Source organism: Penaeus japonicus, unplaced genomic scaffold (assembly GCF_977035675.1).
Source record: "Penaeus japonicus unplaced genomic scaffold, GWHDUDI00000001_assembly GWHDUDI00000017, whole genome shotgun sequence".
In the NCBI taxonomy this organism is placed as follows: domain Eukaryota; kingdom Metazoa; phylum Arthropoda; class Malacostraca; order Decapoda; family Penaeidae; genus Penaeus; species Penaeus japonicus.
In genome coordinates this window covers 20229823-20243148 of record NW_028234419.1, presented here as the reverse complement: position 1 = coordinate 20243148, position 13326 = coordinate 20229823, and the positions used below count along the sequence as shown (strand labels likewise).

Here is a 13326-nt window from a genome sequence, read left to right as displayed (position 1 = left end):
TTATTGTGAAGGTTAAGTAACACCATTATGGCAAAATATAGTCTCAATTTCACGGGTGTGATGGTGGGGGTAGGTTAAGTACATAGGCTCAGTGTGGAAATAAACTATGTATGTACATGTTTGGTGTTGGAAATCAATAATAAGGAATTATTGTTAAGTGTGGTTTTCTTATATTTTTCCTCGTTTCTTATTTTTGAAAAGTATGGTGCATAATGGGAGAGTATGAAATAACGAATAAAAAGATAAATACATATACAATATAAAAGGATAATTAAAATGACCAACACTACATTACTCGTGCCTACTCATTTTCATAATGCTGTCACTTTTGCTTAAGCATTTAGGAGTAAAAGAGAATCAGCAATGCTTATACTGATTTCAGAAACTGGCTTGTTCGTTTATTACCGGTGCTAGTTTTCTGTTTTTCTTATCGTGAAATTCTGTCGTCGGCCAATCACTGGCGGGAAAGATTTTTCGCAAGTGTAGGTAATCGAAGGAATATCGAAAGAGAAAGAGAGAAAGAGAGAAAGAGAGAGAGAGAGAGAGAGAGAGAGAGAGAGAGAGAGAGAGAGAGAGAGAGAGAGAGAGAGAGAGAGAGAGAGAGAGAGAGAGAGAGAGAGAGAGGAAGACAGAGAGAGAGAGAGAGAGAAAGAAAGAGAAAGAGAGAGAGAAGAGTAAGAGAGAATAAGAGTTCGTTGACTATTCTCTTGACCAATCAAACGCGTTCAAATTCCCGCAAGTGGATGTGAACGAAAGAATTCTAGCGAGGAGGAGAAAGAGGGTGGAGCGCCGGTTACATCATGTTGCGGGCTGTGTCAAGACCCAGAAATGTATCCGGTCTATCGGTGACTGACGCAACGTGCGGGTGGGCTGGTGGGCTGGTGGGCTGGTGAGGTGAGGAGGAGGAGGAGGAGGTGGGGAGGGCATAGGGTGTTCTGAAGGAGAGGGGGACGGAAAGGTTGAAGGGGTGAAGGGGGATAGTAGGGGTTGTGGGGGAGAGGAAAGGGGGAGAAAAGGGAGGTAAGAGATTAGAAGAGAGAAAGGGATGTTTATAGGGTAAGAGAAGAAGGGGAAAAGGGTGGATGGACGAAGGGGCGGCACTAAGGCAGAGAGGCAGAAGGGGAAAGGGTTAGTGGGGGAAAGGGGAAGCAAGGGTTTTCTGGGGGGGAAGGTAAGGGGTAAGGGAGTTTAGGGAGCGAGAAATAGGGGCAAAGTATTTTTTTAGGGAGAGGAATCGGGAGCAAAGGGAATTTTAAAGAGAGGGATCAGGTAGCACGTTATTTTAAAGGGAGGAACAGGGAGCAAGAACTGTTTAAAAGAAGGGAGCCGGGTACAAGTTTTTCTTTATAGGGAGGGAATAGAGAGCAAAGGCTTTTGAAGGGAGGGAGGAGGGAGTTAAGGGCGTTTGTGGGGAGGAGGGGGAGAGATGGGACATGGAAGGAGGAGGAGGAGGAGGAGGAGGAGGAGGAGGAGGAGGAGGAGGAGGAGGAGGAGGGGGAGGAGGAGGAAGAGGAAGAGGAGGAAAAGGATGAGGATGAGGAGGGGGGGATAGAAGGATGAGGAGGAAGAGTAAGAGAAGGAAGAGGAGGAGGAGGAGGAGGAGGGGAAGGAGGAGGGGGAGGAGGAGGGGAAGGATCCCCCTTATATAGACAGGGGGATTCCCCTAAGGGTATTCTAAGAAGAAGAGGAGGAGGAGGAAGAGGACAGAAGGAAGAAAAAGAAGAGGAGGAGGAAGAAGAAGAAGAAGAAAAGAGGAGAAGGAGGAGGAGGAGGAGGAGGGGAAGCTTGGAGCAACCTTGTGCCTTGGTTCATGCTCACTAAAAAATGTTATTTGCTCTGTGTATCGCGGAGGAAGTGTCGTGTGGGCGTGTGTAAACGCCACGATAGAAAGGGAGTGTAGTTCGCGTCCAGAATGAAGGAAATCGATAAACGAAAGGAATAAAGAAACTGATAGATAAGAGATGAATAAACATACGATTGGATAAAATGATAGGTAAAAATCGGTAAAAAAAAAAAAAAAACAGCATCATAAAAACATGCGTTAAAAGCAGGCTATTCAGGTGGTTTGTTACGTGAGGGAGAAAGGTGCAAAAAACTCTTATATCGACAAGGGGATTCCCCCGAGGGTATTCTAGGCACTAAGCGGTGCAACCCAGTTCCTTGAAGGTCTCCCGGACCAGGAAACCCCTCCCTCCGCCCCCCCCCCATCTCCCTTCCCCCCTTCCCCTTACCTTTCCGTTTCCCCTACCATCTCTCTTTCCCCTTTCCCTCTTTCCTCTCGCTTTTCTTTCCTCTTTCCTCCCCGCCCTGTTCACCGTCCTCCTTTCCCACCTACTTATTGCTCCCCCTTCTCCCTTCTCCTTTACCTGTTCCCTTTTCCCTTCCTCTCCCCACCCCTCCCCTTTCCCCTCGTTTTCCTTCGTTCTTCCTCTTCTTCTCCCTGCCCTTCCCCCTCTTTCCCTCGTTTTCCTTCTTCCTTCACCCTTTTCCTCTCCCTTTTTCCTTCCCTCTTCCCCCCATCCCCCCGTTCTATCTTTCTCCTTCACCCCTTTTCCCCTTCGTCCCCCTTCCCTCTTCCCCTCTCCCCTCTCCCCTCTCCCCCCGCCCACCCCCCTCAACGCCTCCGCAACTCTCCCGCCCTCATTCCTAGCACCACGCCTACGCTCCTCCCAGAAGTTAAGGCCCGTAAGGATATGAATCATTCTTGCGTAACAGGAAGGAAAACAGCTGTACTCAGAAATATCACCGTCAACTTAGCCTATTCGTGTATGGCTGATATGGGGAAATGGCTTCAAAGTTGATGAGAGACAAGAAATAAAATTGGGTAGGAATGGGTAGAGTGGGTGCAGGGATACATCTTGTAATGGGGATGTATTTAGGTATGTGAATGGGGAGGGAAAGGATGGATGTGTGAATCAGTTAAAGTGTGTTTTTTTAATACATAAGGTCTGTTTGGCATCCTGGCACTGTAGAACCACAATTGCGTTTTGAGTTGCGTATATGCAAGTGTCTTTGTGTCTAAAATGAAATGCAAATGCAAACACTCACCCCAACACACACACACACACATACACACACACACACACTCACCCCCAACACACACACACACAACACACGCACTCGCCCCCCCCCCCCTCTCCCCCAAACACACACACAAACAACATACACCACACAAAGACAAACACACCCATACACAGAAATAGACAAGCAAGACCTTAAACACATACACACACACACACAACACAGAAATACGAACAAACACACACATACACACATACAACCATACTTCTAACGCCGAACACAAAGACATTAATACCGTCGTGTAAATAACTAAATTATATTCTTAAATTGAAATTCATCTCTTTGTTTCATGCTCTCCATCGATATCATATTTAACCCCAATTCTGCGCTTGGAGGGACACCTTTTTCTCCTCTGATCTGTATTAGTATGGAGAACGTTATCCTCTGTTATAATTCCGGTTGTTCTTGCTGCTATTACTATTATCACCATTATCATTATCATTATTATTATCATCATCATTATTATTATTATTATTATTATTATTATTATCATTATCATTATTATTATTATTATTATTATTATTATTATTATTATTATTATTATCATATTCATTATTATCGTTTTGTTATCATTGTTATTGCTATTATCATTATTCTTATTGTTGCTATAATCATTCTCATTATCAATATTATCATTATAATTATTATCATGGTGATGATTATGACGATAATGAGGATGAGGATGAGGAGGAGGATAGCAATGAGGATGAGGATAATAATTATGATAATGATTTTATTATCATTATTCTTGTTAGTAGTAGTAGTATCATCATTATCATTATTGCTATTACTCTTATTACCACTGTTATTGTTATCATCATTATCATCATCATTATAAACATTTCATAATTGCAATTCTTGTTATCATTATTGATGCTACTACTACTGTTGTTGTCATCATCATCATCACCATCATCATCATCATCATCATCATCATTATCATCATATGTTGTTTTTTTTCGTTTTTTTTTTTTTTCTTCTTTTCTTTATCAATAAATCTTTAACTCTCACCATCCTTCCATTTCTCGAATAAAGCAACATCATTCACACATCCCTCCAATCTTTAATATAATCCCTTTAAAACATTCCAACCTAAATCTGGCCAACAAGTTACCCACTTCAGATTTTTTAATCTTAACTCATATTCAAACACGGATCTCGCTGCTTATGCATATATAAAAGATACAACAAAGATAAATATTTACAGACAACTTATGTACTTATAAGTATATAAGAACACTCAACCAAACACCCATCAGGCGTATGATCCCCGGTGGAAGAACAGGTGAGGTCGAGTGTTCATAGAATGTTCCTCGGAAGAACAGTCTGTTCAACGAAGAGGGAGAGGAACACTTGGATGTCGAGAGAAGGACGGATGATGTGTGTTTTTTTTTTTTTTTTCAAGGAACTGTATTTGTTTTTGGAAGGTCGCTTGTTCTTTCTTTCTTTCTTTCTTTCTCTCTTTCTCTCTCTTTCTCCCCCCCCCCCCTCTCTCTCTCTCTTGGTCTCGAGTTCTGTTTGGTTGTTTCTGTCAAGTTCTCTTTCTTTCTCTCTTTCTCTCTCCTATCATCATTTTTTCATTTTTTTTAATTCTCTTCTCTTCTCTCATTTTCTCTCTTTCTCTTTATTTTCATTTATTATCCTTTTGCTTTTTTCTCCATCCTCTCCCTCTCTCTCTCCCTCTCTATCCCTCATTTCTCTATCTTTCTCTATCTTTCTCACTTTATCTCTCTTTCTCTTCCCAATAAAACAATAATATACCATCTGCCATGCAAACCATACTTTATATATAGAGTAAGCACTAACATGCGTATATTCATGCATTATGCCATAATTTGTCTGAGTAGATACCATGCAGTGTATAGCGAGAGCAGCTGTCATGCAGAGTGGCTGCTTAGGAGGTCCAGGTGCATGCATGACGATAAATAATATTCAAGCGGTCGCCTGAATCATCTAGATATTAGTTGAAAAAATAGATCTTATTTATGAGTTTTATTTATGATAATTCCTCTTTCATATTTTTTTTTATCTATTTATTTTTAGTGTTTCTTGATTTGTTTTCTTCCTTTATTCCTCCATCTGTTTATGATCTACTTGTTTATTCCTTTATTCGTCAACCTAATATTCATTAAAAGAATCAGAAAAAATACATCAATAATTGAAAAGCAATGAATGTATCTAATTAAAAAATCAAACACCAGTAAATTCACAAGAATTAACAAATTCAAAAAGATCACAGATTTCTAAATCAAAATCTCTCTCTCTCTCTCTCTCTCCATCCTTCCCTCCCTCCCTCTATCTCTCCCCCTCCCTCCCTCCCTCCCTCCCTCCCTCTCTCTCTCTACATTAACAAAAGACTATCGCTACTTTCGCAGTCAAACCTAACGATATATTTCTTGACTTATTTACTAGTTTTGAACCAATGACCTTTTTCTTCAGAAGACATCTATAAGAAAAAAATGGATGTTGAAACTAAGGCCTCACCTTTTCCTCGAAATTGATTTTTTTTTTAGATAACATTTCTTCGCTCAATGTGCTTGTTTAAGAGGTAATGGTACGTAGGCTGTGTGTGTGTGTGTGTGTGTGTGGTGTTTTTCTTGTTTATTCCTTAACTGTGAGAGGTTTATAAGTGTTTTCATCTATTTCTTTCTTTCTTTCTTTTCTTTTTTTTCTCTATCTATCAATCTATTCATCTCTCCGTCTCTCTCTATCTCTTCTTTCTTTTCTTTTCTCTTCTTTTCTCCCTCTCACCTCTTTCGCTCTCTGTTCTTTCTCTCTCTCTCTCTCTCTCTCTCTCTCTCTCTCTTTCTCTCTCTCTCTCTCTCTCTCTCTCTTTCTCTCTCTCTCTCTCTCTCTCTCTCTCTCTCTCTCTCTCTCTATATATATATATATATATATATATACATTTATATATATATACATATATATATATATATATGTATATATATATATATATATATATACAAATATAGATATATGTATATATATACATATGTAAAGATATGTATATAATATATTTATATATATATGTAAATATATGTATATATATATATATATATATATATATATATATATATATCATTCTATCATTTCCTTCCTCCCCCCTTTCCTCTCATTCCCTATACACATCCGTCTCTTGCTTTCTAACAGTTCATTATCCTCATATATCACCTTTATCATCGACGAAAATCTCCATTCTAAAATCACAACAATGAAGCAGCTGTGCTTGGATAACACCGGTGACAAGTATATCCTATATACTGTACTTAAACAATACTTAAAAGACACTCACGACTCTTTAAAAAAAATTCTTAGAGCATTTATTTTCAATCTCAAAAGCTTGCCAAAACAGACGCGGAAAAAGTACAGAGCCTAAATAATACTGGCCATCCTCGCTCAGCGCTTAGACACATAACTACGCAATACGCCCTATCCATCTACCTATCCTTCAACACATCCTGCTCTCTCTATCGCTTTTTTTTTATCTATGTGTCTGTCTATCTATCCTTCCATCCTTCTCCCCTTTCTCTCTTTCATTTCTTTGTGTCTGTCTATTTATCCTTCCATCTCTCTCTCTCTTTCTCTCTGTCTCTCTCTCTCTCTCTCTCTCTCTCTCTCTCACTCCTTCCATCCCTCCCTCTCCCTTTCCCTCTCTCCCTCCCTCTCCCTCGTCTTCTCTCCTTCCCTCTCCATCTCTCTCTCTCCCTCTCCCCTTCATTTCCTCCTTCTCCCTTCCACCCTCCCTCCCTCCCTCCCTCCCTTCCCCCCAGCCTCTCCCCAAATACGCCTCCTTCGCCCCCACAGCATCCTCACATCTCCAAGGATCGGCACACACACACACACAACACACTCAGGATCTACGCAGGAAATAGCAGTGACGAGCGCCGCTGACCTCCTTCGGGGATGGTGTTGAGGCGGGCGGCGCTGTCTTCGGAGCTGTCATTACGTCTTGTGCCGCAGAGCTACTCATCTATCCACTTCTCGGAATGGTGGAAGTGGGTGCCAAACGTGTGCGTGGCGGAGGCTGCATCTGCTGGTGGCTGGCTGTTGCTGTCTTTGTGTCGGACGGAGGCTGTTGCAGAGGTGAGCACTGGGGGCGTGTGTGGTTTGGGCTGTTGGTTTTCGGATGTTGTGCGTGTTTTGCCTGGGTGTCTCGTGTGTGTGGTTTCTATGTCTTTCTCTTTGTGTCTCTCTGTGTCTCTGCCTCTGTTTCTCTCTCTCTCTCTCTCTCTCTCTCTCTCTCTCTCTCTCTCTCTCTCCCCCCCTCTCTCTCTCTCTCTCTATCTATCTATCTATTTCTACATATTATGCAGCTATTAGGTCAAGGAAAAACCAAAACGCACTGTCTCATTTTTAGCTTTTGAATCCTTCGAGCAGGCGCATAGCAGTGCGAATAGTGCACTTTGTACGGGGTTTGGGACCCAATCATAGATGTGTAATATATTTATGTATGTAATATATTACACAAATCCCGAATCTGTCGTTAACCACGGAGAGTATGCAAGGAACAATGACGTGTATTTCCGTATTCCTCTCCTCCCCTCTCCCTCTCCCCTCCTCTCTCCCCCTTCCCCCTTCCCCCGCCAGTCTCGGAGAAATCTTTCGAACTCTTTGTGTCTCGTGGAGTGAAAATCTCCTGAACCCTTTGAACGGATTAACCGGAAGTGAGCTCATAGTGAAAACTGGGATTTTAGGGAAAGCGTAGGTGCAGGTGTATCCGTGTGAGGGCGTGAGACATAATGAAGGTAGTATGATCATTCACACAGTGTGACAAAATTCTGACTTTATTTAGTCTTGTAGTCAGTAATCGCTATTTCCTAATTGCTTCTGCCCAGAAAGCGAAGGAAATTACTCTTATTCTCTTCAGAATTTTGTGAGCGCCATCTATCGCCCAAGTGCCACACTACCCTGAGCTCCTCGTACCCAATCCTCCAAAGAGAGAGCAGCCGCCTTCAGGAGAGAGCAGCCAATCAGAAGAGGATAAAGTCGTTAATCCAGATTACAGAGAGAGAGAGAAACCCCTACGACCCGAACCAAAAAGACCCCAACGACCTGATCAGAAACCTTGATCTACCAAAGTTCAATGGCGAAATGGCGGGCTTTTAACGTCAAAGACTTCAGCAGAGGAACTTGTTTCTTCACCCGTCAAGATGAGCTTTGGATTCTGACACAACGTGACTAATAAATCTCAGAAATGGCGCTATCCTGTTTACAAAATCAAAGTTTTAGGGAAATATTCCCCACTTTTCATACCTTCTAAGCGTTAGCAAAGAGGAAATAACAGTTGATATAGAGAAAAACTCGTGATACAGAGCGTAATCGAATAGAAGCCACACTAGGACAAGAGTAAAGGAAATGCATTTATGTTGAGGTAAGGCACGATTACCTCCGCTTGTTCGCCGCCGTGTTCTTACATTAATTTTGGTTGCAAAGTGGTTGGGTGCTATGCGTGTTATCATAATTAGTCGGAATTAATGCACAGGTGCAATAGAATTGACATGGTGATGATGCTAATAATGATAATGTTCATTGCAAATGTAATAATGATAAGCATAATGATAATAAAATAAATGATAATGATTATAATAATGATAATGATGATAATAATAATGGTAATAATGACAATAATAATGGTAATATTAGCAATAATGCTGATACTAATGATAAGGATAATAATGATGATAATAATAATGACACTAGTGATAATAATAATGATAATGACACTAGTGATAGTAATAATGATAATGACAATAGTAATAATAAAAATACTTAAAATAATAATGATGATGATAATATGAAGAGAATAGTAATAATAATGACAATGATAGTAATGATAACAAATCATGATAATCATAATAACTATGATAACAATAGATGACAGAGGATATGATTAAGACCAATCAATTTCACAATACAAGTTACGTAAATGGTAATCCGAGTACAAACTTCGGAAACTTCTTGCATAACGCACCGATTGCTCCTCATACCTTCCTCTTTTCAACGTTGATCATAGTGGAGTCCATTCAACTATGCAATAATGGATACACTTGTCATAGAATCATACCACTTGTCATTCCCTGTTCTCCATCATCATAACCAGAAGCGACAGACCACATAATACCCATGATGAGTAATCACGTCTGCATCGCCACATGAATAAAGGCTCCATCTTTCATACGCTATGATGTTCTATGCGTTATGTGGTGTGGACTGACTTGCGTCGCGTCCCGCCTCCTGTATGACCGTGAATGGAGGACTGAATGGTGGATGGCTCGCTCGTGTATGTATGGCTTTGCGTTTCGTTTGCATGATCAGTAATATATCATTGCATTGATCCTCGTTCTATTAAAATATATATCTCTTTTTATATATGTCTGTCTGTCTGTTTGTATGTCTATGTCTTTGTCTCTCTGTCTTGGTATCTGTCTCTGTCTCTTTCTCTGCCTCTGTCTCTGTTTCTGTCTCTGTCTCTCTCTCTCTCTCTCTTTCTCTCTCTCTTTCTCTCCCTCTCCCTCTCTCTCATTCTACATCTCTTTCTATATATTTCTTTACGTATCTATCTTGCTATCACTCTATTCATCTACCTATTCATCCATCTACATCTATAAATCTCTCAAAACGGCCCTCAGGATGAACGTCCTAAACAGCACCCAACACAAACCGCTCCCTTTAAGATTCCCGCCTCGCATCCCGCGGCGGGGAAAAGCCTCGCCGCCGGACTTCCCGTTATAGACCCAAGACATTCGCGTGAGGAGGGAGGACAAAAAGACACGTCGAAGGACTTTAGGAGCTTCCAGGATCCTTGAAGACATACAAGTAACTGCTGTGTGCTTGTCGGGGGGTGGGCCTCTGTGGGGGAGGGTTGGGGTGGGGTGGGGGTGCAGGAGGAGGAGGAGGAGGAGGGAGGGGGTGTATCAGCGGTTCCCGGATGGTGGAATCCATTGCTTGGGGATTCATTTTGGTCCTCTTGCATGCTGAGGGCTATTCTAATGGTGCATGATTCGCTATTCAGATTGTTGCAGAAGCTGGTGAGCCAATCAGGTGCAGCAGATCCGTGGTGCTTTTGGCAATCTGTGGAAGGTATTTCGCATGAATTGTAGATCGTATTCCAGTGGTATTTATGTGAATGAATGTATTTCATGAATGTGAGTATGTTATAATCTATGAATAGGAGAGTATGTTGCCATTCACGAACATGAAAATATGTGGCAATTCGTGAATGTTAAATTATGTTGTTATTCATGAATGTGAGACTATGTTGCAGATCATGAACATGAGAGTATGTTGCAATTCATGAATGCGAATTGCTCTTCATAGAAAGCGGCAGAATATTGCAATTCACGGATGCGAAAGTATGTTCCTCCTCGATACGACATCATGTTGCATCTCATGGCCACATGTCAAGGCTGTGGGAGATCTCCTGGAGGACGTTCGAGGAGTGTGACGCTGTCATGTGCCGCCACGTGAGCGTGTGGGCGTGGGGGCGTGGGGGCGTGGGCGGGACGTGGGACAGAGCAGGTGTGTTCTCCAACTCACCGGAAGCTTCCCGTCATTCAGGGTGGCCAGAGGGGAGGAGGAGGGGGGGGAGGGGTGCGGGGAAGAGAGAGAGAGAGGGGGAGGAGAGGAAGGGGGGAGGGAGGGAGGGAGATGGGGAGGATGGAGGGGAGAGGGAAGAGGGGAGAGGGAAGAGGAGGGAGGGAGGGAAGGAAGGGAAGGGAGAAGTGGGAGGGGAGAGAAGAGAGGGAGAGGGGGTGCGGAGGAGGGAGGGGCAGAGGAGGAGTGAGATAGGGGTGGAGAGGAGGGACGAGAGAGAGAGAAGAGAAGGAGATCGGGAGAGAGAGGAGGAAGATGAACCAGACATCGAAGAAGGAGGATGGGGAGAAGAGGGAAGAGGGAAGGGGGGAGGGGGAGGAGGAGGGAGAGGAACAGGAGAAGATAAAGAGCGAGAAGGAGCGATAGAGTGCCAGGTGCCGGTGCCAGGTACCTCACGTGGCTCGTGCCTCACCTGTACTCTAGCTGGGTACATTACGTGTTGTGTTATTAGGACACGGGATAAACATCCGAAATCCCATATCAGATATGCATTGCAGGTACATATAAACATACACACACACACTTTTATACACGTATACACACAGATACAAACACATACACACAGACATACTTATACACGTACACACACACACACACACACACATACACGTACACACACACACACACACACACACACACACACACACACACACACACACACACACACACACACACACACACACACACACACACAAACATCCTTACTGTATCCCCAAAGTAGATACGCAAGTAGGACAGGGTATTTTAAGTAGCACAAACTTTCCCTCTATAGACTAGCCCATATCCTGTAGAAATATGACTTGAAAAAGATACATAAACTACTGCTACTACTACTACTACTAGTAATGATGATAATGATGATGATAATATAATGATAATGATAGTAATGATGATATTTAGATAATGATAATGATTAGGTAATAATTATGATAGTAATGAAAATAATGATATCGATGACAATAATAGTTGAACTTGTATTGATAATAAGGATAGCAATGATAATAACAATAATGCTAACAATAACGATAGTAATAATAATGATAATTGTGGTAATCATGATAATGAGGATTATGACTATCATTATAATGATGATAATGACAGTATAATGATAATGATAGTAGTAATCATAATGGTAATAGTAGCAACTATAAAATTTATAATAATGATCACGAAGAAAATGATCATGATTATGAAGATAATAGTGATAATAATAATAATAATGATAATGGTAATGATGATAATAGTAATGATAATGATGATAATGACAATTATAATGAGAGTACTACTGATAATAGTAATGATCATAATAACGATAATAACAATACATATAAATAAAGATTACGAGAAGAAAGAAAGAAAGAAAGAAAGATAGAAGGAGACGGAGAGCTAAGCATCCAGGTTGGTTTCAGGGGGGGAGGGGGGATGAAGGAGATATTCAGGGGAGAGAGGGGGGGGGAGTGGCTAGTTTTTCATGAGATGTGAATAATGCCGACGCCCGTGTTCTCACGCACACACCCGCGCACATAGAGGTATACATGTAGACATATAAATGCACACACGTACACACACACACACACACACTCACTCACTCACATAAGCACATATATACTTGTTTTTACTAACACAAGTACCTACGCATATCCATATACTCACCCAAACGCACACACACACACACACACACACACACACACACACAAACATACACACAAGAAGAAGACGCCCTTAAACACGCACACACACATTCACTCAAACACGCCCTCTCTCTCTCTCTCTATCTATCTATCTATCTATCTATCTATCTCTCCCTCTCTCTCTCTCTCTCTCTCTCTTTCTCTCTCTCTCTTTCACTCACTCTCTCTCTCTCTCTCTCTCTCTCTCTCTCTCTCTCTCTCTCTCTCTCTCTCTCTCTCTCTCTCTCTCTCTCTCTCTCTCTCTCTCTCTCTCTCTCTCTCTCTCTCTCTCTCTCTCTCTCTCTCTCTCTCTCTCTCTCTCTCTCTCTCCTACACACACACATATCCTCAGCTAAATCAGAAAATACTTCTCCCAAATGTCTTACTGAGTGACGTCATCAAGGTAGCTTCGTGCAGGTAAGCAATCTATGACGTCACAACCTGAATCCGTTGGCTCTCCCCTACATTTGTGTCAAGAATCTGAGAGACATGATCGGCCTTTTATGCAATTGCTAGCGCCATGAAGGTTGCATGAATTAGAATGTGTAAAAAGTGAGAGTCATGATGAGATGAGGTGATGTAAAGTCACTGTCACGTTTCGACATAACAGGGTAACATATTTTGACATGCATACACCATTTATAGAACGACATACTGAGCAAAAGTACATTTTTCAAGAAATGTATTGTGTATATATATTTTTTGACAAGTCTGTAACTGTGTGCAAAGTATATCCCAACTAACATTAGTCACAACAGCATACCAATGATGTGCATCATACTCTTGCGTGAGATATACCAACGGGAAGAACATCATACCAACAATGGTATACCAACAAAAGAGAATACCAGGGTTGGAAGTACCGGTCGAGCGTGACAACAGCACAAAACATACCAGCAGAGTTCATAACACTAGTAGAACACATCGGCAGATCATCACACCAGAAAAAAAAATCACAAGGGGTATGGTATGATACCAACAG

The 13326-nt window shown here is 41.7% G+C and overlaps 1 long non-coding RNA gene across 1 annotated transcript; it reads left to right on the top strand.

The window, feature by feature from the left end:
- The first annotated feature begins 6919 nt into the window (after positions 1 to 6919).
- On the top strand, positions 6920 to 8280 carry LOC122263638 (uncharacterized). The gene is made up of 2 exons (XR_015191750.1): positions 6920 to 7164; positions 7949 to 8280. It is a non-coding gene; the product is annotated as an uncharacterized LOC122263638 (long non-coding RNA).
- Positions 8281 to 13326: the final 5046 nt, after the last annotated feature.